This window comes from Mirounga leonina, unplaced genomic scaffold (genome assembly GCF_011800145.1).
Source record: "Mirounga leonina isolate KUSES-001 unplaced genomic scaffold, KU_Mleo_1.0 Mir_152, whole genome shotgun sequence".
Lineage (NCBI taxonomy): Eukaryota > Metazoa > Chordata > Mammalia > Carnivora > Phocidae > Mirounga > Mirounga leonina.
The window spans coordinates 28-23,689 of NW_023270380.1; the positions used below are offsets into that span (position 1 = coordinate 28).

The following is a 23,662-nucleotide window of genomic DNA, read 5'->3' on the forward strand; positions in this document are numbered from 1 at the left end:
GACAGGGACGGAGACACAGGTGCACACCACAGAAACAGACACACACCCCACACCCCACACCCCCCACCACACACACACCCACCCACCCACCTACCCACACACACACACACAAACAGGAGGAGACTGTGTTGCCTAGGCAGCTAGCCCTCGGAATGGGGTCGGGCTTGTGAGGACTTTGGGCGTGGAGGAGTCCCTGGGGGCTTAGGACGTGCAGCCAGGGTGTCTTTAATCCGGTTGTTCTCCCTCTTCTATCTTTTACCCATTGTGGCGGGGACGGGTGTGGTGCATTTTTGCACATTTCTCAACTCCTTTTCCCTTTGTTTCATCTTTTTTTCCGTCTTTGTTTTCTGCATTCCTTTAGAGTCTTTGTCTTGGGTTTTTGTTCTAAATTAAATTTGTGTTTATCTTGAGTCCTTGTTTTTGGCTTAATGTACAGTTTGTACTTGATCATATCATGTATTGAATTTCTTACTTTGTTACTCTCCTGATTTCACTTCTTATTAAGTAGCAATAATGTCCTGTGTTTTGAAATTATCAATTAATTATGGAAACATTAAATTTGTTTTTTTGGATTTTTTCGTTTTTTATTTTAGGACACATCTGGTCTCAATCTTGGTTTACGAAGTTCATGTAGGGATTTATATTCTAACAGAAGATCATGATTTTTTTTTCATTTGATCCATGTGAAATTATTTGACTTACTTTTTGGGTATAGTAGAATGTTTATTAAGTTCCTTTTCTTGGGTTTGAGAATGTTGAGCTGTCATGTTATTTATCATTGGTTTTTTTCACTGTAATAGTGTTCTGGCCTCTGTTACAAAATTTATATATCCTTCAGAAAGGCTATCTCACTGTTTCCAGCTTATTTTTTTAATTCTTCATTTAAATTCTTTTCAGTTAACATATACTGTATTATTAGTTTTAAGAGTATAATTTAGTGATTCATCATTTGCATATAATACCAGTTACTCATTACATCACACCCTGCTTAATGCTGATCACCCAGTTACCCCTCCCCTCACTCACCTTCTCTCCTGCAACCCTCAGGTTGTTTCCTAGAGTTCAGTGTCTCTTATGGTTTACCTCCTTCCCTATTTTTTCCCTTCCCCTATGTTCATCTGTTGTTTTTCTTAAATTCCACATAGGAGTGAAATCATGTGGTATTCGGCTTTCTCTGTGTTTTCACTTTAAAATCACTGAAATTGTATATGCTGATTTCAAGAGTCTGGTGACCTAAGCTTTGGTTAATTACCTAGAAATCTGATACCAAGAACTTCAGAGAAGTGCAACATAGAGACTGCAGGAAAAATTGAGGCTAAGATTCTCAGCATGCAGCCACCACAGTCTTGAGGTCCTTGTAGTTACTATTGTCTTTATTTGGAACAGCTACTCATTTCACTGTGTGCTCCTTGAAGCTGTTCCCTTTCATGAATTTGTAAAACATACTTCCTGTGTTTATTTTCCTTCCTGGTTCATATCACCCCTGGATGTTATGTATATTACACTTGCTTTTTCCCTGCTCCCTCACCAATGTTTCCGTTGCATGCAATGTGATCACTGTCTGCTTCACCCCTATTATACTTCAGTGTCTGGAACAGTCCAGACCGTAAGGCCTCAGTGAATGTTAACGGGTGTGTGAACATTGAGTGTACAGTGGGCATAGCTGTGTGTCATTGAGCATTGTCCCAGATCAAGAATGAAGCAGTTAGAAAAACAGTTTGCCAAAGGTCATAGTCTCTTGTTCTGGAAATGTCTCATTGTCATCACAAAGTTACAAAATCAGAGAAAGCAACTGCTTTGATTTGGGGATAGTCCTGAACATAATAAACTGCCACCTCCCAGGGCTGAGGTCAGAAGGGTGGGTGTGCAATTCCAAGTGCCTAAGAGGCATTTCCCATCTTCCCAGTATCTTCTCCCATGTCTCAAAGAAACCTAATGCTCCGGACATTTTGAACAATACCCTCAGCCCTGGAGCCAGGGACTGAAATGTCAACATTTCCAGCCCCCAAATACCTTATTCTATACTTTAGAACTTGGAAGACCCTTTCTTCCACATTTAGCCTATCCACATTCCCCCATTCCTCGGTTCCTGCAACTTTGTAGTTTCCTAGTCTTCATTTAGCAAATGAGTACCTACGAAGTGTCTAGTGCTAAGGATCATCCAGCTACCACAATCCACTCACAGTATGCACGACAAATCTATGACCCTCCTTGAGTAGACAGGGGTACGTCCTGCATAGCTTCACTGCAAATGTTCTAAACCTTCTTCTTATCCAGCCTTCGGGTTGAACCCCAAAAAGCCAGACCCTCATTGTGCTACCTACTTATCATCCTCACATCTGTCCACAAAATCACACAGATTCCCCCAGCCTAAGAGATAAAACCCAAATCCTGATGCCATCCGTATGGTACTTTGCCACATGGTCTCCAACTCCAGACTTGTCTTGGATGGTTCCCCCATCAGCCCCATTGTCCTGTACCGCCTGTTTTCCAATGACCAGAAGGAGTTGTTTTTCATATTTGGTCCAGTTTTCTGTGTTTATGGTAAGGACAAGCTTCACACTAGTTACTCCTTCATACAAGGTTCTAGACTGACCTTTTTGTATATCTGTTTTCTCTGCTCAACTGTGAGCTCCCAGAAAACAGCCAGATTGTGTTGGGCCCTGGCACTCAGCACCAGATTGACTGTTGTATCCCTTATGGAATCTTTGTTGTGGTTTATTTCTAAAGACATCCATCATCAATTCCTTCCCCCCTTATATGCATAAGACACCCCCTCCCCCTTCAAGAGGTAGGGTCTTTCCCTCCACCCTCCTAAATCTGGTCTGGCTTGTGACTGCTTTGAGGCTTGAGCCAGTTCTGGGCCTGTCTTTTAAGAGAACTGGAAGCTTCTGATTTCTCTCTCAGAACTCTTGCTCAGCAGCACCTGCCAGTGTGTGATGGAGCCATCTAGGATGCACAGTCCAGCTGAACGTTTAGATGACAGGTGTTTCAGCAATGGCAGCAGCAGGAGAAACTCTGAGCAAGAGCTACCGAGCTGAGTCAAGGCAACACACAGAACTATGAGAGATAATAATAAGTTAATTTAAGCCACTAAGTTTTTTTTCTTTTAAGATTTTATTTATTTATTTGACAGAGAGAGATAATGAGAGCAGGAATACAAGCAGGGGGAGTGGGAGAGGGAGAAGCAGGCTTTCCGCGGAGTGGGGAGCCCGACGCAGGGCCCGAAGCGGGGCCCGATGCAGGGCTCGACGCAGGGCTCGATCCCAGGACCCTGGGACCGTGACCTGAACCGAAGGCAGATGCTTAACAACTGAGCCACCCAGGCACCCCTTAAACTACAAAGTTTTGAGACTGTTTGTTTCATGACAATAATATACCAGACTGATTCTCTAATAATTTCTTTAAAGTAACTGTAACCTCAAAATAGATTGTCAGTCCCTTAAGGGCCCCAGCGATGTATATCATGGTTGGTTCCTTGTGTTAGGTATAGTAACTGACATATTTATTCCATCAGACATGCTTATTGAGCAGCTACTATTGTTAGAGTAGGCAGTTAATTAGGTTCTAACAGGATGCCTGGAGGCCAGTAAAGAGGAAGTCAGGGCAGCGTTCTGGGAAGTCAGAGGCCTGTCCTGGCAGAACTCCCAAAGACACAAGAGGCTGGATCAAACCAGATAGGCCCAAGATGGCAGATGACATAACAGAAAACCCCTGACCAAATAAGGAAGAAAAAGCACAAAACCCTGCTTCCAAGAAATCTAGTCCCCAAGTAATGAAGATTTCACCCTTTGTAAGGACTATCAGTAAAAGATAGAAACCCAAACCCTGGGGCATGCAGCTCGCTGTCTCTTGAGCTCCTGCTCTCACATCTTGAGAGTGTACTTTCACTTTAATAAACTTTCCTGCTTGTACGGCTCATCTGCTGTGTTATGTCTCTCCTGGAATTCTGTCTTGTGAAGAGACCAAGAGCCTTCAGTGACACTTTTGGGATGGGCTGGATTGAGGCTTCAAAGCCCAAGGTCTCCCAAGTTCATCCAGCAGCACTGTGTGTCAGGCCTGTGCTAGGTCCTAGAGTTTCGACTATGCACGTGAAAGTCCCTGATGAGGGCACAGACATTCACCCAAAAAGGAAACCACAAACAAGAACATTTCAAGTCACAGTAAGTGTTGTTCATTCACTATTTGTTGAGCCTCTACTATGTGCCCAGCACTGGGCTGTAGGCAGGGCAGTGACTAAGACAGACAAAACCCCTGCTGCTCCTGTGGACCTGACATCGTGGAGGGGAGACAGACAATAAACGGAGCCTGGCGTGTTAGAAGGGATGAGTCCTATGGAGAGGAAAGAAGGTCTCAGGGAAAACCCTATGCCCCAGACCCCTGAAATTATTTGTTAGCTGATCTTAAACCTGCTTACCCTGCTTTGCATGTTCCTTCTGTTAAAAAAACAAAAACAGAATTTGGGACGCCTTGGGTTGCTTGGTCTGTTAAGCGTCTGCCTTCAGCTCAGGTCATGATCCCAGGATCCTGGGATCCAGTCTGGCATGGGGGGCAAAAATCCTTGCTCAGTGGGGCAAGCATTCTTCTGCTTCTCCCTCTGCCTGCCACTCCCCCTGCTCGTGCTCTCTCTTTCTCTCTCTGTCTGACAAAAGAATAAATAAAATCTAAAAAAAAAAAACAAAAACCTTAAAAAACCCCACAAAATTAAATTGAATAAATTTTAAAGATTTTATTGGTTTTAGTCCATAATTCATGAAGCCAGTTAGAATCCTATCTAGCAGAAAGGAGTTCCAAGGAGCTGTATAAAATGAAAGACTTTTATAGGCAGAAGGGAACAGGAATAAGGAAGTTATACTAGCAAAAGGAGATTGGTGTAGCAAGGTCACTTTCCCCTTTACCTGAGATCTATCAGGCAGATTACTTCACTAGTGCTGACCTGGTGATTCCTGAATGACTGGTTAAGATTCCATTTCTGGGAGAGCCAAAACTGTTATTAAGTCTCTGGTGACATGGGGCCTAGGACCATTTTGTGACTCCGTTTTTGGACCTGTTACCTTGTTTTTAAAAATTCGTTCAGAGACCACAGTAAAGACTCGTATCTATACTTCCTCTCTCTCTCGGGTACTGTAAGAAACTATATTTTCAGTGTTGGTCATCTCTTGATCTGTTGGCCTTACTGTAACTGAAATTTCCTATTAATATACTATATTTTAAAACAGCCCTGAATGATAAGACACTTTATAGGCACTTTGAAGAGTGAACAAATAAGAATAGATGAAACTGCACTTTCTTACAATTGTTAAAAATAAACAACAGGGGTGCCTGGGTGGCTCAGATGGTTAAGCGTCATGATCCCGGGGTCATGGGATCGAGTCCCACAGCAGGCTCTCTGCTCCTTGGGCAGCCTGCTTCTCCCTTTGCCTCTCTCTCTCTCTCTCTCTCATGAATAAATAAATAAAATCTTAAAAAATAAATAAATAAACAACAGGCCAAACTCCGTAAGACTTACACTATAAGACTTAAACCCAACTCAGTTTCAACCTTTCCCAGGAGTTAAACTAGGCTGGAATTTCCTGGTCAGTACTAGAGAGGTAATCTGCATAAGACCCCCAGCTCTTCCTCCTGAGGGAAGGTGACCTTGCCTCAAACAATTGTTTCTTTTGCTAAGAACCTCCTTGTTCTGCCTATAAAATCCTTCCATTTTGTACTTGTACAAGCTCCTTGGAGTTTCCTTTGCGGGGCTCCATATGGGCTCCATCCCAGGACGCTTAACCCACTGAGCCTCCCAGGTGCCCTTGATTTTCTTCTTTTTTTAACAAAGCTTTTAACCAGTCAGCTTAGTGGGAACTTGTAGGTCTAAATTCATTCTTTCTAACAATCAAGTGTTAACCTTAAAAATTAAACTGTCAATTATTTTACTAGTAAAAATGGGTTTATTTGAAATAGCAGACAATCGCAATATGGAACAAGCAGGTTATGGCAAAGTCATAGACAAGTTCCCAGAAGAAAGGAGATAATGCTCTTTTATAGGGGAAGAAGGGGCTGTTGGGAGGGCTGTTATAAATAAAAAGTTCAATGGAGTAAATTGGGAATTTGAAGTATAATGGCCTTTCATTGGCTGGGTTGTAATCTCTCATTGGTTAGGTTCCTGGTTGGCAAGATGTGGGGGAGGGGGGAGGAAACTTTTCTTTCTCTGGCTCAGGAAATAAAACAACCACTTGCAAGGTACATTTGTCTTGCTGGTCTGCAACTGACCAGGAATGGTAGGGCTTGAGAGCTTCCTCTGCTGGTCTCCTGACTCCATTTTAGTTTATTTATTTATTTTTTAAAAAATTATTTATTTATTTTAGAGAGTGGGGGTATGGGCAGGGGGAGGGGCAGAGGGAGAGAGAATCTCCAGCAGACTGCCCATTGAGCGCAGAGCCCGATGTGGGGCTTGATCTCACGAACCTGAGTTCATGAGCTGAGCCAAAACCAAGAGTTGGAGATAAGGGAAGGGGAGAGGGACTAGAAATTGAGCTCAATCCCCAGTGGACAATGATCTAATCAATCATGCCTATGTAATGAAGCCTTCATAGAAACCCAAAAGGACAGGGTTTGGAGAGTTTCAGGGTTGGTGAACTTATGGAGATTTGGGGAGAGTGGCACTCAGAGAGGGCATGGAAACTCTGGGCCTCTTTCTCCATACCTTGACCCATGCATCTTCTCCATCTGGCTAAACCTGAGTTATATTGTTAGAATAGACAGTTAATTAGGTTCTAATAGGATACCTGGAGATCAGCAACAAGGAAGTCATGACCAACTATGGGGAAGGTCAGAGGCCTGTCCTGGCAGCACTCCACAGGAAGCTGGATCAAATCAGAAAGGCCCAAGATGACTGATGCCATGACAGGAAACTCCTGACCAAATTAGGAAGGAAAAGCACGAAACCTTGCTTCCTTGCCCCAAGTAATGAATATTCTGCCCCTAGTTAACAACTGTTGATAAAAGATAGAAACCCAACCCCCTGGGACACAGCTCTCTTGAGCTTGACTGCTTTCTTCACTTGAGTGTACTTTCTGCTTTAATAAACTTTCCCATTTGTGTCACTTATCCACTGTGCTGTGTGTCTGTCCTTGAATTCTCATGACAAGACCAAGAACCTTCAGCAAATCCTTGGGATCTGGCTGGGTTAAGTCCCCAGGGCCCAGAGTCTCCCCAGTTCACCTGACAACAATATCTTTTTATAATAAACTGGCCATCTAGTGAGTAAACTGTGTTCCAGAGTTCTGTGAATCTACGGAGGGGTTCATGGTAACCTCCATTCTATAGCTGGTTAGTCAGAAGCACAGGGCACAACAACCTTGGACTTGCCATGGGCATCTGAAGGGGAGGGCACAGTTTGTAGGACTAGGTCCTTAACATGTTGGATCTGATGCTATCTCCAGGTAGATAGTGTCAGAATTGAGATAAATTATAGGACCCCCAGCTGGTGTCACAGAATTGCTTGGTGTGTGGAGACTTTCCCACATCTGATGTCAGAAATGAAGTGGTGCTGTCCTAGAGTATTGAGAGTAGAGGAGACACACAAAAATGTGTTTTGTTTTTCCTTTACAGGTTCTTTATGAGGTCATCAGCAAGAAATGGACCAATCACAGCTGGAGATAGTACCTAGTGCTTTTCTTACTTTTTGGTCTCAAGAATAAGGATCCCAGAGAGCTTTCTGTCTATGTGGGTTATAGCAATTGTTATTTCCCTTATTAGAAATTAGGATCTGTAAGATGTTTCAGTCGTCTTTTCATTTCCAGTTTGAAAATCTGTAATATGGTTTGGCTTTTAAAGAGCTCCTAGCAACTAATCTTAAAATACTTAATTCATTTTTCTTTAAATTCTGAATGATTGGTCTCAAAATGATGCTACAACTCAACCAACATCATGATACTATAAGAAATGTTCTGTTGCATAAGACACAATAAGGTACATTATTAATACACCTATAAAGCTAAAAGGAAGACAATTTTATTTATTTTATTTTTTAAAAAAGATTTTATTTATTTGACAGAGAGAGAGAGAGAGCACAAGCGGGGGAGGGGCAGAGGGAGAGGGAGAAGCAGACTCCCCACTGAGCAGAGATCCTGATGCGGGGCTCTATCCCAGGGCCCTGGAATCATGACCTGAGCCAAAGGCAGATGCTTAAAGGCTGAACCACCCAGGCGCCCTGAGGAAGATAATTTTATTTTTTCCAATAAGATTACCAGCAGATTTCTCATCAGAAACCTTAGAGACCAGAAGGAAAACTAAGTGTCAACCAAGAATCCTATATCCTGCAAACTGTCATTCAAAAATGAGGGAGAAATGAAGACATTCCCAGATAAACAAAAGCTTGCCCTACAAGAAATGATAAAGGAAATCCTCCAGACTGAAATGAAAGGACACTAGACACTAGTAATTAGTAACTAGACAGTGGTAACTTGAAACTATATGGAAAAGTAAAGATTTCTGATAAAGTTAAATATGTAAGCAGTTATAAAAGCTAGTATTGGGGCGCCTGGGTGGCTGAGTCATTAAGCATCTGCCTTCGGCTCAGGTCATGATCCCAGGGTCCTGGGATCGAGTCCCGCATTGGGCTCCCTACTTCTCCCTCTCCCACTCTCCCTGCTTGTGTTCCCTCTCTTGCTGTGTCTCTCTCTGTCAAATAAATAAAAAATAAAATCTTTAAAAATAAATAAAATAAAAGCTAGTATTATTTTTACTTTGATTTGGTAATTCCACACTTTTTCTATATGGTTTAAGAAACTAATGCATAAAAAACAATTACTAGTCTATGTTTTTGGATACATAATACATAAAGATGCAATTTTGTGACATTAATAACTGAAAGGGGATGGAGATGGACTTGTATAGGAAAAGGGTTTTTGTACGTTATTGAAGTTAAGCTGTATAAATGTAGAATGTTATAACTTTAAGATGTTGCTATAGACTGAATGCAACAAAATTCTGAATGCATCCAAAATTCACCCTCAATGTGATGGTATTTGGAAGTGGGGCCTTCAGGAGGTGCTTAGGTCATAAGGGTGGAACCCTCATAAATGGAATTAGTGCCCTTATAAAAGAGATCCCAGAGAGCTCCCTCCCCTCTTCTGCCATATGTGAGAAGAGCCATCTATGACCCGGGAAGTGCATCCTCCCCAGACACCAAATTTGCTGGTGGCTTGGTTTTGGACTAAGAGGCCTCCATAGCTGTGAGAAACACATTTTTATTGTTTATAAACTAGCCACTCTATGGTATTTTGTTATAGTGTTAGATTAGGCAATTAGGTTCTAACAGGATACCTGGAGATCAGCAACAAAGAAATTATGACCAACTATCGGGAAGGTCAGAGGCCTGTCCTGGCAGCACTCCACAGGAAGCTGGATCAAACCAGATGGCAGGTACCATGACAGGAAACCCTGACCAAATTAGTAAGAAAAAGCATGAAACCCTGCTTTCCTGCCCCAAGTAATGACTGTTCCACTCCTTAGTCAACAACTGTCAATAAAAGATGGATAGAAACCCAACCCCCAGGGTGTACAGCTTGCTCTCTCTCTCTCTCTCGCCTACTCTCATAACTCGAGCATACCTTTTGCTTTAATAAACTTTCCTGTTGGTGTCTCTAGTCTGTTGTGCTGCATGTTTGTCTTTGAATTTATTCTCGTGACAAGACCAAGAACCTTTGGGTCTGGCTGGGTTGAGGCTCCAGGGCCCGGGGTTTTCCCAGTTCACCTGGCAATAATAGCCTGAACAGACTAAGACAGAAGTTAAATATAACCCCTATTATAACCACAAAGGAGATAGCTACAGACCATATAAAAAAGGAAATGAGAAGAGAATTAAAATGTTTCACCGCAAAAAATCAACTAAACACAAAAGAAGATGGTAATGCAGGAAATGAGGGACAAAAATGATGTAAGGCATATAGGAAAAGCATAGCGAAATGACAGAAATCTCTCTTTATCAGTCATTACTTCAAATGTAAATGGATTAGCCTCCCTAATCAAATGACAGAGATTGGCAGAATGGATAAAAACCAGATCAAGTATATGCTATCTACAAGAGACTCTAGATCCAAAGACACAAAAAGGTTGAAAGTGAGAGAATGGAAAAAGATATCCTATGTAAATAGTTAAGAGAGAGCTGAAGTGGCTATATTAACATCAGACAAAATAGATATTAACTTTATAGAAGTTACATTAGACAAAAAGTTACATTAGACAAAGTTACATTAGACAAAAAGTTACATTAGATAAAATAGATATTAATATTTTTTTAAAAAGATTTTATTTATTTGACAGAGAGAAAGAGATAGCGAGAGCAGGAGCACAAGCGGGGGAGTGGGAGAGGGAGAAGCAGGCTTCCCGCTGAGCAGGGAGCGCGATGTGGGACTCGATCCCAGGACCCTGGGATCATGACCTGAGCCTAAGGCAGACGCTTAACCGACTGAGCCACCCAGGCGCCCCTATTTTATTTATTTATGGGGGGGCAAGGAGGGACAAAGAAAGAGGGAGAGAGAGAATCCTAAGCAGGCTCCATGCCCAGCACGGAGCCCAACCTGGGGCTTGATCTCACCACCCTGAGATCATGACCTGAGCAAAAATCAAGATTCCGATGCTTACCCTGATGAGCCACCCAGGCGCCGCTGGTTTTTACTTTTATAAGTGACTGGGAAAAATCAAAGAAGAATAACATTTTGTAATGTGAAACTTAAGAGAAATTCAAATCCCGTCATTTATGAATAACGCTTCATCAGAACACAGAGGGACACTTGCTCGTTGACATGTTGTCCAGCTGCTTTGGCACGTTACAAATCACAGGGACCTGGTTTTAACACTTCAGTGTTTCAAGTGCAGCCTGCTGCTGAGCCGCGTGAGCCCGCTACGTGAGCTGGAAAGCATCCAGCACACGACTAGGCAGTCATCCCAATATTCTCAACTCCCAGGGAAGCAACAATCATGAAAACTGGAAAATTTAAACAGGAATATCTCAACACAGCCAATTTTCTCTATAAAAATAAAAGTTGGAAATGAGGCTGCAGCCAAAGTAAGTTGCCAAGTGGCTCATTCTTTTGCCGAGTGAGGAAAACCATTTACTGCGAGTGATTTAATTCAATCATGTTTGATCACAGCGGCCAAAGAAACGTGTTCAGAGAATATAAACTTGTTGAAGATTATTAGCTTTTTTGCTCGATGAAGAGAGGGCCAGTTAATTTCTAAAGATGCATAGCTATCCAGCAGGGGGCAGCATTACCCCACAGAGCCAATCCCCTCGCTGGCCGAACCGCCCTTTGGAGGGCCTGAAGGGTGGATATATGTTCATTTGCCAAGATATAATAACCAACGTATTAGCTTCCTTAATCTTCATGAAAACCCTGTAAGACAGGTGTTGTTTTTATCCTTTTTACAAATAAGAAAGCTGAAGCTCAGAATGGTTAAATCTAGCCAAATCTAAGCCATTTGTCTGACTCCAGGACCTGTATTTTTATTTAAGAAAACAATTATAAAGGGCTTGCTATGTGCCAAGCATGATCTAAGCACTTTGCATGTTTGAGCTCCTTTCATCCTTATGCTAATCTCAGGATTGAGGTACCATTATCATCACCCCCAATTTACGGATGAAGAAACTAAGATACAGGGCTACCACTTTTCCTAAAGTGATTCCACCAGTGAGAGGCAGCACTGGGATCTGTGCTCACTCTGGTTCTGGCCTCTGAGGCTGGCGGGCCCCTGCTTTCCGCTGATGAGCTCATCGTATGAGGATAGGCCAGGGCTTCTCAAAGTGGGGGTTAGTGTCATCTGGGCCCTTCCTAGACCTGCCGTTCTGAGGCCACGCCCCAGACCTCCTAAATCTGAAACTCTGTGGGAAGAGCCCAACACTCTGAGTTTAACCAGCCCTTGAGGTGGTTATAAACCGTGCTAAAGTTAGACATCGGAGGTAATGATTCTCAGTGTTCCTCCCCACTCCAGTGCCCTCAACGCACGCAAGTGAGAATGTAACACACATCTTCAGTCTATCCGTTGAATAAGGGATGCTTTTCAACAGCCACACATGTTATGGGTAGAAGCAAACGTGTTTGTGCTGAATCTGGATCTTAGCTTGCTTTTAATTCCCAGGAGCAAATTTTCTGGGATGTGGTCTTGGGCTACCTAAGTCGCAAATTATTACAACAGCCATACCCTTTCTGGTTCCTGCCTCATGTCTGTGTAGCTGTTCTCTCATTATAAAGCTTTTTTTTCCTTTTCTTCTTATAATTTATCATCATACACAGAAATGATGATTTCCACACAAGTGTCAGAACTTGTGGTCCTCTCTGGGGGGGCTCTGTGCCTTACTCTGAGCTAGCACTTTCCAAAAAAGAGATGCTGGTCAGATTTCTACAGAAAGGCTTGGGAATAGTGCTGCTCTGTGTGGCCAGGACCAGGTGAGGCAGGCGGGGTTCCCCCAACTGGCTGGGTAAAATGTAAGAGAGCTGCCAGGGTCCGAGGGATTCACCAGCTCCCTCAGTAACTCCCTAGCCAGGCTTCTGAATTACTTGGCTACTTTGTATGAGGGGATAAGGAGGTAGGACAGCGGGGAGTGGGGACTGCTGGATTCAGAGCCTGAGCAAACAGGAAGTGGGAGGCTGTCTTTTCCTCACCCACCCACCCCTGTTTCATTTATCTCTGCTTCCTTCCTTTATTTTCTTCTTGCTGTTTATTGTCTCTTACCTGTTTTTCTACCTTCTTTTCCTTTTCTCTCTCTTTATCCATCTTTTCCTTCTCTTTTTCCATCTCTTCCTTCTCTTTTTCTTTTTCACAAAACAGAGGCTATTTGTGTTGTACCCGTTCAAATCCAATCAGGAGAGGAGCCACATACTAATTTGACCAGAGAGGGTTTCGTACAGTAACCACCCCCCCTCCCGCCCCATGTAAAGTTTCGCTTTCCACAGTTTCAGTTACTGAGGTTAACTGAGGTCTGGAAGCAGATGATCCTCCAGACATATTGTCAGAAGGGCAATAGTAGGCTAACACTAGGTCACAATGCCTACATCATTTGCCTCACTTAATCTCATCATGTGGGCATTTTATCATCTCACATCATCACAAGATGAAGAAGAGTGAGTACAGTACAACAAGCTATTTTGAGAAAGAGATCACATTCACATAACTTTTATTACAGCCTAGTGTTATAATTGTTCTATTTTATTATTAGTTATTATTGTTCATCTCTTACTGTGCCTAATTTATAGTTAAGCTTTATCACAAGTATGTACGTCTAGGAAAAAACATAGTCTATATGGGGTCTGTTACTGTCCATGGTTTCAGGCATCCACTAGGGGTCCTGGATTGTATCCTCTGTGGGTAAGGGGGGACTGTTGTATTAATAATTACAGTGGGACTGGGACGCCCAGGTGGCTCAGTCGGTTGAACGTCTGCCTTCGACTCTGGTCATGATCCCGGGGTCCTGGGATCAAGTCCCGCATCGGGCTCCCTGCTCGGCGGGGAGCCTGCTTCTCTCTCTGCTTGTGCTCTGTGTCTCTCTCGCTCTGTCTCAGATAAAGATAAAATCGTTAAAAAAAATAATAATTACTGTGGGACTGTATATACAATGGACTATTACTCGGCCATCAAAAGGAAGGAAATCTTGCTGTTTGCAATGACGTGGATGGAACTAGAGGGTGTTATGCTAATAAGCAAAATAAGTCAGTCACAGAACGACAAATACCATAGGATTTCACTCATACGTAGAATTTAAGAAACAAAACATAAACATAGGAGAAGGGAAGGAAAAATAAAATAAGACAAAATCAGAGAGGGAGACAAACCATAAGAGACTTGCAACTCTAGGAAACAAACTGACAGTTCCTGGAAGGGAGGTGGGTGGGGGGATGGAGTAACTGGGAGATGGACATCAAGGATGGCACGGGATGTAATGAGCACTGGGTGTTATAGGCAACTGATGAATCACTAAATTCTACTGGGGAAACAAACAACAACAACAAAACCACTTAATGGTGGTCAGAGTAACAAGGATTGACTAATAAGAAGGAAAGAGAACTCTGAAGAATACAGAAATAGCAGATATAAGGGACAGCTTCCACTGCTCATGCTGAGAGAGGGTACCCAAGGAAGGCCTCCCCATCTGTTGAGGAATGTGATAAAAAAGATGTGAGCTGGACCCAAGCACTCCAGGTCTCCTCACTCCCCGCTCTGTTCTTGGAATGTGGGTTCCACTTGGCATGTCTGTTCCAAGAGTTTGCACCAAGGACAGCCTTGAGATGATGATATGATGCTGAAAATGCTTGCACAGTACATGAGACTAAGCCCAGTTAGAAACTCTTTATAAACTTTTAAGATTTGGAGGACGGGTGTGGGGATCCATTGGTCTTGCTGCATCCAAGACAAGCCTCCTACATGAGTTGCCTTTGTTATTATTAAAATTGCCTCCCACCAGCATGGAGTAGCCTGCTTCTTTCTTCAGTCTCAGCCTGCCTTCTGCATATGGGGGCTGTTTCCAGTTACACCGGGAAAGCTCCTGAGAGGATTGCTCCCACTCCACACCTTGGTAAGGAGACCACAGCCATGGCTCACTGGTTGTGGAGAAGGTGTTGTGATGCCAAGCTGAGGAACTTGCTGGAAATCCATCCTCTGTAACTTTTTCTACATCTGCCCTCCAGGGTGCTGGGAAAGCTGACGTACCATGACTTCGTCGTATCACTTAAAAATAGTACCAGCTAAATGATCACAGAATGCTAGGACATCATTTATTGTGAGACAGATGCATCCTGACGTCAGAGAGAGAATAGAGTTTGATTGTAAAATCAGGTTTGTCTTAGAATCGATGAAATGAATCCCTTTCTCGGCAGCCACAGCCTCTGCCCTTGCTCAGCTTCTGGGTTGCTCATTTCTGATCTGACTAACCTTGACCTCCCTGCTCTCTGTCTCAGCCTAATCCTAAGCCTGGAAGCCACCAACACAGGGTCTCTTTTCTTCTCTTCTGCCTTTCTGTCCTATTCCAAACAGGACAAAGTCAGGGAACTTGGAAACCCAGGCCAATCTGGGCATCGGGTGTGTCAGGGAGTGATGGGGTCCAGGGCAGACCGATCAGGAGCCTGCATCTTGATGGTGTGTGAGACTCCCGTGTAGGAAGTGGGCATTCCTGGAGGGCATTCAGCAGGGCAGTGACATGTCAGTGTGGAAACAGACAGCAGGGGATTAGGGAGGCAACAAGTATTTTCTCTAGTTTTCCCAGCCCTTGGAGAAAAATAGGAGTCAGGTAGTACAATGGACTTGAGTCTCTGATAGCAGAACCACAGCAACCCCAGCCACCCCCCCGGGCCCCCCTTGCTGTTGCCACTGAGCAAGGTCCTGGCTGCTTGAAGAGCTGCAGGTGTGGCTCTCAGTGGGGGCTCCCAGCTGCAGTGGGACAAGCAGCTTCCTCCCTCCACCTGTCCCGGCCTTTGAGGTGCAGTCCTGGGTGACTTAGAGTAAGGCCAGGGACGGCATCTCAGCTGTCCAGTCCAGAAAGTTTTAGTGATCTGTGTTTTTTACATTAAAATCTTCTGTGCTTTTTTTTTTTTTAAGACAAAATGTTTAACTTGAAAAATGAAAGGTGTTACCTCCTAATTTTTTCTTTTTTTCCTGAGAGCCAGCACAACCATCCAGTCAGTTAACTGAGAGACCAGGATGTGCATCACCTTTCATTAGGCCGTGTCTCTGATTCATAACTTCTGAACTCGTGAGAAGTTATTATTAGAGTAGAACTAAAGGGGTGCCTGGGTGGCTCAGTCGTTAAGCGTCTGCCTTCGGCTCGGGTCATGATCCCGGGGTGCTGGGATCGAGCCCCACATCGGGCTCCCTGCTTAACGGGAAGCCTGCTTCCCCCTCTCCCACTCCCCCTGCTTGTGTTCCCTGTCTCACTGTATCTCTCCCTGTCAAATAAATAAAATCTTAAAAAAAAAAAAAATAGGGCGCCTGGGTGGCTCAGTTGGTTAAGGGACTGCCTTTGGCTCAGGTCATGATCCTGGAGTCCCTGGATCAAGTCCCGCATCGGGCTCCCTGCTCGGCAGTGAGTCTTTTCTCCCTCTGACCCTCCTCCCTCTCATGTGCTCTCTCTCATTCTCTCTCTCTCTCAAATAAAAAAAAAAATAGAGTAGAACTAAAGTGCCTTACCTTGCTGGAGTAAAATTTTAACTCAGATTTAATCTTCCAGTTCTTAGACTTATACTTTGTCATGTCTGCCTTGCGGATGCTTTTTCTGAAGCTGATAATAATGGCATGATGCTCAGTAGGGAAGGGTGTAATTTGCCAAAAGTTAAAGACATTTTATTTTACTTTTAAAACATTTTTTAAATTTAAATTTAATTAATTTACATATAATGTATTATTAGTTTCAGAGGTAGAGGTCAGTGATTCATTAGTCTTATATAACACCCAGTGCTCATTCCATCAAGTGCCCTCCTTAATGCCCATCACCCAGTTACCTCATCCCCTCACCCCCCTCCCCTCTAGCAACCCTCAGTTTGTTTCCTATAGTTAAGAGTCTCTTATGGTTTGTCTCCCTCTCTGATTTCATCTTGTTTTATTAAAAATATGGAAGGTTTCACGAATTTGCATATCATCCTTGCACAGGGCCATGCTAATCTTCTCTGTATCCTTCCAATTTTAGTATATGTGCTGCAGAAGCAAGCACAAGTTAAAGACATTTTAGCCACTTAATTGTGAAATGCATTTCCATCCAGAATTTTCCCAAAGTCAAGGTGGTGCCTAAAGGATAGGATTCACTCTTTTGTATCCTTAAAGCTGAAAATCATACTGAGATGTGTATTAAGCCACACCACCAGGATATAGACACGAAATTCATGTAACTACTTTCTTTTGGAAACCCTCTGCTAGCATACTGGTCAAACTGGTCATACTGGTCATACTGGTCAACTGGTCAAACAGGAACCCCTTCTGGGTCCTGGCACTACTCTTGACAATGGGGGTAAACAAAGTCTCTGCTCTTGAGGATCTTGCTGGGCCAATGAGTAGATAAGTTAATGGCAGGTACTGATAAGAGCAGTGACAAAGATAAAATAGAGTAACATGGGCAGTGAGCGGAGCTGATTTAGTTAGGGTGGTCAGGGAAGGCCTCTGTGAAGAAAGTGATGTTTAAGTTAAAACCTAAATAAACATCCTTGTCAAAAATTGGCCCAGCCATCAACCATTACCACCACCAGTAATCTTAAGCAGAACTGAGCTAAGAGGTGGTCTCTCCACTGGCTGGGCAGTTGTCCAGAGTGCTAATAAATAAGAGAAACAAAAGATCACTGGAGGAATTCAGCAAAGTGTGACTCAATCCTTCTGACAAAGTTGAGGAGAACTTCCCAGTGGGAATAGAAACTGCTGGTCAAGTACAGGAGTTCTGCACAGCTGCTTGCAGCCTCAGCCCACCCGACTGGAAAGGGGAGGGGCAGGGCAGATCACAAGGAAGGAGAGATTCCTTTTAGTGAATTTAACTCCTTCAGTATGTCTCTCAAGAAAATCACTGCTTCAGAAAAATTATGAAAGAGAACATGAGCTCTCACCTCCTGGAGGCTTTCCTTGAGGATGGGTCCAATTTTAGAAAAAAAGTTGATATAGCAACTGGCTCCCAAAGCAGTAAGAATTGCCACTTACAGGCCAGTTTCACGTTTTTCTGGAACATTCTATGACTTGCCTGGTTGAGATCCTCTTCCTCATCCCCAGCATAGATGTTGTATCATCTTTTTCTTAGGAAACAAAGAGGTGATACATTTTACTATTATTTTTTGATGTGAAAATGTGAATTTAAAAATACGACAACCAAGAGGGAAGGACAGACAGAAAGGCACTTGAAACTTCCCACTTCCAACCTTACCATAGAGATTACTGCCTGTGGACACTAGGAATCTAAGGCGCATCTCCCTGTGACTTGACATGCATCTGTTTCCATTTTTCAAAAGAATATACCTTTTGTGATTAAATATAAATTTATTTAATAACAACACTTAATTCTGTCCTTTTAAACTCTTTTCAATGAATGTAGGCAGCACTACCATCATGTGGGGGCAGTCACCTATAAGTAAACACTCAGGTATGGACACACATACATCAAAATAAATCCTTAAATGGTTGGAAATGACTGCACTCCCATACTTACACTAAACAGCATGAAATCTAGGGCCTTCATTTCAATATAATGACCTTTCACATTAAAGAAAAACTTTTATTAGCACAAATTTAACTTTCCAACCTAACTTTATATAACTTGGATTTTATAAACTTAACTTCATAAACTTAAATTTATCACTTAAATTTTAAGTCAGTATTGAGCCTGGGTCAGTGACCTCTCTAGCTAAGTCAAAACCTACCAATAAGAACGTGAGAACAAGATGTATTCCCTGAAGGAAAATGATGCACATTCCCCAGGTTTACAATGCAGCAGTGGGAAGAAAATAAACGAATTTAAACCACCTAGTACACTATTCTCATAAATCACCTTTGCCGTCACCTTAGGAGGTCAGAGTTTTTACCTGGTGGTATAATCCAAATCATTCACATTCTTTTCCAAGCCTTTTTTGGTAGTCTGATCTTTACTGGGTAGTTACAGTTTCCCACTGACCAGTACTATGGGCTAGGGAGTACTAAGAAACACCCGGTGAATGGACTGGCTTTCAGGAATAGTACTCTACTCTCAGTGGGTTGCAGTAGCCTAATTTGCACCTGGTAATCGTCATCAATCAACATGGTTTATTCTTTTTTTGTTTAGTGGCCCAAAGATCCCCAAATGGCCAAGGGCATTCTCAGCTTTCAATTTCTCTTTTACTTGATTAAAAAAAACAACAACAGTCATTAGGGAAATACGCAGGCCCCAAATGCAAACATTCTAAGCGTAGAGCATGGCACGTTGGCTCAAACCACACCCTGTACCCACCACTCAGATCAAGAAATAGAACATTATTAGTACTCCAGAAGCCCCTCTCTGGATCACTTTTCCCATAGGAGAGCACAAATCTGGCTTCTCAAACCATAAGTTAGTTTTGTCTGTTTTTGAGCTGTGTATGCACAGCATGCTCTTTTTCGACTCTTTTTTAGCTCCGCATTATATTGATAAGATTAATTCATTTTTGCAGCTATAAATTAGTTCCCTTGCATTGCTGTTGGAATACACCCAAATTAACGTACCTGTTCATTGATAACGGAATTATCTGCTGATGGGCATTACGGGTGTTTCCAGCTTTAAGCTATTTCCAATACTGCTGCCCCAGATACTCCTGCATATCTCTTGGCGCACAGGCACATGCATTTCTGTTGCACATATCTAAGGCTGTATTCCTGGGGTCTGAGGGAATCTCCAGGTTCTACTTCTGTAGATCCTTCCAAATCATTTGTCCAAACTCTTTGTACCATTTATAGTGTATGAGAGTTTTAATTTTTCTACATTCTTGCCAACACTGGCTTTGTCTTTTTAGATAGTGGAATTATAGTGGTTTTGACTTGCAGGTCTTTGATAACAATTGAGATTAAGTACCTTTTCATATGTTTCTTGGCCATTTGAGTATCTCTATTGTGAAGTGAATATCTTGCCTATTTTTCTACTTATCTTTTTCGTTTGGGTCTTCCTTTGTCAAATATGTAATTCAAACATATTCTCACTTGTCTTGTCTTTTACTTCTCTTAATGCTATCTTTGGATGTTCAGATATTCCTAATTTTGATTTACTCCAATTTGTAAATGTTTTCCTTAGTGATTAGTGCCATTTGTATCCATTAAGAAATTATTTCCTGCCCAAAGTCCGATGTTCTCCTATGTTTTATTCTAAAAATCTTTGTTTTACTTTTTTACATTTAAGTCTGTAATTCACCAAGAATGATATTTTTGCATATTATTTGAGTAGGAATCAAGTTTCATTCCCCCCCTTGTTAGTACATAATTGAACCACAACTTTTTTTTCACTTTTTAAAAACATTTAAATTCAATTAATTAACATAAAATGTATTATTTGTTTCAGGGGTACAGGTCTATGATTCATCGGTTTGTTTGGTTTTTTTAAAGATTTTATTTATTTATTTGACAGAGAGAGAGACAGCGAGAGTGGGAACATAAGCAGGGGGAGTGGGAGAGGGAGAAGCAGGCTTCCCGCCAAGCAGGGAGCCCGATGTGGGGCTCAATCCTAGGACCCTGGGATCATGACCTGAGCCGAAGGCAGACGCCCAAGGACTGAGCCACCCAGGTGCCCCTATGATTCATCAGTTTTATATAATACCCAGTGCTCATTACATCACATGCCCTCCCCAATGTCCATCACCCAGTTACCCCATCCCTTCCACCCCCCTCCACTCCAGCAACCCTCAGTTTGTTTCCTATGATTAAAAGTCGCTTATGGTTTGTCTCTCTTCCTGGTTTCATCTTGTTTCATTTTTTCCTCTCTTCCCCTATGATCCTCTGCCTTGTTTCTCAAATTCCACATATCAGTGAGATCATATGATAATTGTCCTTCTCTGATTGACTTATTCTGCTTAGCATAATACCCTCTAGTTCCATCCACGTCGTTGCAAATGGCAAGATTTCATTTTTTGATGGCTGCATAATATTCCATTGTATATATATATACCACATCTTCTTTATCCATTCATCTGTTGATGGACATCTGGGCTCTTTCCATAGTTTGGCTATCATGGACATTGCTGCTATAAACGTTGGGGTTCAGGTGCCCCTTTGGATCACTACATGTATCTTTGGGGAAAATACCCAGTAGTGCAATTGCTGGGTCATAGGGTAGCTCTATTTTCTTTCTTTCTTTCTTTTTTTTTTTTTTTTTAAGATTTTATTTATTTATTTGACAGAGAGAGACACAGCGAGAGAGGGAATACAAGCAGGGGGAGTGGGAGAGGGAGAAGCAGGCTTCCCACCGAGCAGGGAACCCGATGCGGGGCTGTATTCCAGGACCTGGAATCATGACCTGAGCCGAAGACAGACACTTAATGACTGAGCCACCCAGAAGCCCCGATAGCTCTATTTTCAACTTTTTGAGGAACCTCCCTACTGTTTTCCAGAGTGGTTACACTGGCTTGCATTCCTACCAACAGTGTAGGAGGGTTCCCTTTTCTCCGCATCCCCGCCAACATCTGTCGTTTCCTGACTTGTTAATTTTAGCCATTCTGACTGGTGTGAGGTGGTATCTCATTGAGGTTTTGATTTGGATTTCCCCGATGCTGAGCAATGCTGAGCACTTTTTCATGTGTCTCTTGGCCCTTTGGATGTCTGAACCACAACTCTTTAATGAAAAGATTGTTCTTCCTCAACTTTTTGCAGTACCTCTAAGCATAGATCAGGTGTTCAATGAGAGGATGGGTCTGTTTCTGGAATCTCTAGTCTTTCCATCAGTTTATTTGTCCATCCTTGCACAGATACCACAGTGTCATATTTGTTATGTCTTTACAACAAATAGCTATCCAGAGGGTGTTAGTCCTTTATCTCCTCCTCCTTCTGTATTCTCTTAGCTACCTTTGTCTTTTATATTTCCACAAATTTTAGAATTTTAGGAATTTACTTGAGAGAGCTGTGGATCTTATACATAGTTCTTATCTTTATCATATTGACTCTTTCAAATCCTGGGTATAGGACATTACCTCCCCTCCCCATTTATTAAGTTTTCTTTAATTCCTCTCAATTATATATACTGTTGTTGTTGTTTTTAAGTAGGCCCCACCTGGAGCCCAATGTAGGGCTTGAACTCATGACTCTCAGATCAAGATGTGAGCTGAGATCAAAAGTCAGATGCTCAACCAACTGAACCACCCAGGTGCCCCTAACTCCTCTCAATTTCTTCTCAATTATGTTTTATACTTTTTTTGTGTAGAGGTTTTGTACATTTTTATTAGGTTTATTTTTAGGTATTTGAAGTTTTTTTAAAAAAGATTGTTATGATAGACTTTATGTGTGTATAAGTTTATTTCAGTGCTCATTGCTGTTGTTAATAAAATATAGATTTGATTCTTGCATGATAACTTTAAATACAGTGACCTTGCAAAAGATTATATGTAGATTAGGTTGGATTCTCTTTCTTCATCTCTCTTTTTTTTTTTTTTAAAGATTTTACTTATTTATTTGACAGAGAGATAGAGAGAGCCAGAGAGCACAAGCAGGGTGGACGATGGTAGAGGGAGAAGGAGAAGCAGGCTCCCCATGGAGCAGGGAACCCGATCAATCCCAGGACCTCAGGATCATGACCTAAACTGAAGGCAGACGCTTCACTGACTGAGCCACCCAGGTACCCCATTTTTCTTCATCTCTTTGTCTCTCTGTGTATCTCACTATATGTGTAATTATTATGATTACCTAATATTCTTGTTAATTAGCTTCCTCAACTTATTAAATCAACTAGGACCCACCATGCAATGTTAAATGGAGTAATGATAATGAGTGCCCTTGAGTCATTCTCTCTCTCTCTGTCAAATAAATAAATAAAACCTTAAAAAAAATAAAATAAAGCTGCAAATGGTGTGGTTTTAGCAACTGAGAAGAAACAGAAATCCGCTCTGTATGGTGAGCGAAGTGAACTGTACACAAAGTGGAACCAGTTACCAAGCACATAGGCTTGGTGTATAGTGTGGCTTGGGCCCAGGTTACAGAGAGCTTGAGCACAGAGCTCGGAAACCAGTTCAGCAATACTATCTGATTTACCAAGAACCCATTCCCACAACTCAGCTGGTACAGAGAGTAGCTTTTGTGATGCAAGAATACACTCATTCATGTGATGTTTGTCCATTTGGAGTTTCCTTACTAATTTGTGGTTAGAATGAGGTGCGACCGTATTTATTTCAGTCAGATCCACCTGGAGCTTTCTTTCTAGAAAGCCACAGCAATGGGAAAGAACTATGTGAATGGGAAAACTTCCCTCAAGAAAAGACATAACAAAGACCTGGGACTTAAAGATGCCATTCACACAGCCATATTAACCCTAAAGGAAAGCTTTGAAGGGCAAATGACAGAAGATAACATAGAGGTTGGAATCTGCAATGAAGCCGGATTCAGGATGCTTACTCCTGCTGAAGTTAAGGATTACTTGGCTGCCATAGCAAAATAATGAAGTGACTAAAAAATCTGGAATTTCAGATAATCCCTCTACTTAAACATGTATGTTTTGTTTTGCAGACTTCTTGCATACTTATTTCTACATGGTTTAATGGATTGATTTTTAAAATTTTATTTATTTATTTATTTATTTATTTTTAAAGATTTTATTTATTTATTTGACAGAGAGAGACACAGCGAGAGAGGGAACACAAGCAGGGGGAGTGGGAGAGAGAGAAGCAGGCTTCCTGTGGAGCAGGGAGCCCGATGCGGGGCTCGATCCCAGGACCCTGGGATCATGACCTGAGCCGAAGGCAGACGCTTAACGCCTGAGCCACTCAGGCGCCCCTGGACTGATTTTTTTTTTTAAATGACACCTGTAAATCATAATAAACTGTTAAATAAAAAAATCATGAATAGATAATTGAATTTTATCAAGTATTTTTTCACGAATCTATGGAGATGGTCATTTGATTTTTATTCTTTACTCTGTTGATGGCATAAGTTATATTGATTGATTTTAAATATTAAGCTATGCATGAATTTCTGGACCAGATACAATTAGGACATGGTATATTAATCTTTTTCATGT

General features: G+C 42.1%; 1 non-coding gene and 1 pseudogene across 1 annotated transcript; one reads left to right on the forward strand and one right to left on the reverse strand.

Moving 5' to 3' along the window:
• Nucleotides 1-2,420: 2,420 nt before the first annotated feature.
• Nucleotides 2,421-23,083, forward strand: LOC118012853 (annotated as a pseudogene).
• On the reverse strand, nt 16,579-16,684 carry LOC118013029. The gene has a single exon (XR_004679903.1). It is a non-coding gene; the product is annotated as a U6 spliceosomal RNA (small nuclear RNA).
• Nucleotides 23,084-23,662: the final 579 nt, after the last annotated feature.